This window comes from Echinops telfairi, unplaced genomic scaffold (assembly GCF_000313985.2).
Source record: "Echinops telfairi isolate 266 unplaced genomic scaffold, ASM31398v2 ScPeMD7_7472;HRSCAF=8510, whole genome shotgun sequence".
Lineage (NCBI taxonomy): Eukaryota > Metazoa > Chordata > Mammalia > Afrosoricida > Tenrecidae > Echinops > Echinops telfairi.
Window position 1 is genome coordinate 3,125,974 of NW_022111376.1, and position 1,388 is coordinate 3,127,361.

Here is a 1,388-nt window from a genome sequence, read left to right on the forward strand (position 1 = left end):
GTCAGGCCATCTTGAGAGCGCGGTGGATGCGGGCCAATAGGTGCGGGCCTTGCCCAGCGAGCCCTCACTGCGCAGGTCCCGGTGCCATGACGACTGCTCACGTGCACGCCCCCCCCCATGACGACATGCGCCTGCTCACGTGTGCCCCCCCCTAACCTCACGTGACTTCCGGACCAACGGCTCCCTCCGCAGAGGCTCCTGGGAAAGCTCCCTCCGCACGTGGACTGGGCGGGGCGTCTGTGGGCGGGGCCACGTGGCCGAGGCACGTCAGTCCCCACGTTAATCCGCACGTTGATCCGAACGTATATCTGCACGCGGATCCGCACATCCCCCTCACTTTGTCTCGGGTCGGAGGTGCGGCAGTCTGGTGCGGCTCGTCCCGGGATTGTGGGTGTCCACAGGGTCTCAGTGGGTGAGTGGGGCCGGGGTGAAGCGCCTGGGGTGGCGGAGCTCAGGGTGCTGGAACCGGGGTGCTGGAGCCGCGGTGAGGGGCCTGAGGTGGCAAAGCTCAAGGTGCTGGAGCCGCGGTGAGGGGTCTGGGGTGGCGGGGCCCGGGGTGCGGTGAGGGACCTGGGGTTGGCGGGGCTCGGGGTGGCTGTGCTCCGGGCGCCGGGCCCGGGGTGAGCGGGTGGAGGTGGCGGGCCTCGGGTGGTGAGCTGGGTATGGGAGGCAGGGTAAGTGGGCTCCGGGGTGGAACCTGGGGTGCCGGAGTGGGGGGAGGGGCTTGAGGTGAGGGGCTGCAGATGGCGGGTCCCAGGGTGTCAGAATCAAGGTCAGGAAGGCGGGGGAGGGGCGTGAGCAGCCCGGGGTGGCGGCCCGTGGGTGGCAGACCCGGGAGGAGCGTGGCTGGGTATCGGGACCCTGAGTCGTGGTCCCAGAGCGCCGGAGGAAGGAAGCCAGGTCGACGGTGTTCAGGGGCGGGGGAGGACGGCGTGAGGGAGCCTCGGGTGGGGGCATCCAGGGTGGGGGCAGGAGGCCGGGTGGCCACTGCGGCATGGGGGCGCTGGCCAGTATGTCGCCCGCCTGGGCGGGGTAGCTTGGCGGGGTGGGTGCCTAGGCCCCGTGTGGGGCGGATCGTGAGGTGCGCACGGCGTTGCCGTCTGCCCTCGGGCGGGCGGATCGTGAGGTGCGCACGTTGGCGTCTTTGCCCTCAGGCGGGGGGATTGTGAGGTGCGCAGGGCGTTGCCGTCTGCCCTCGGGCGGGCGGATCGTGAGGTGCGCATGGCGTTGCCGTCTGCCCTCGGGCGGGGGGATCGTGAGGTGCGCATGGCATTGGCGTCTGCCCTCGGGCGGGCGGATCGTGAGGTGCGCATGGCGTTGGCGTCTTTGCCCTCGGGCGGGGACGCCGCTCGTTCTCCACCTGCCTCCCTCAAACGCCACCCCCCCCC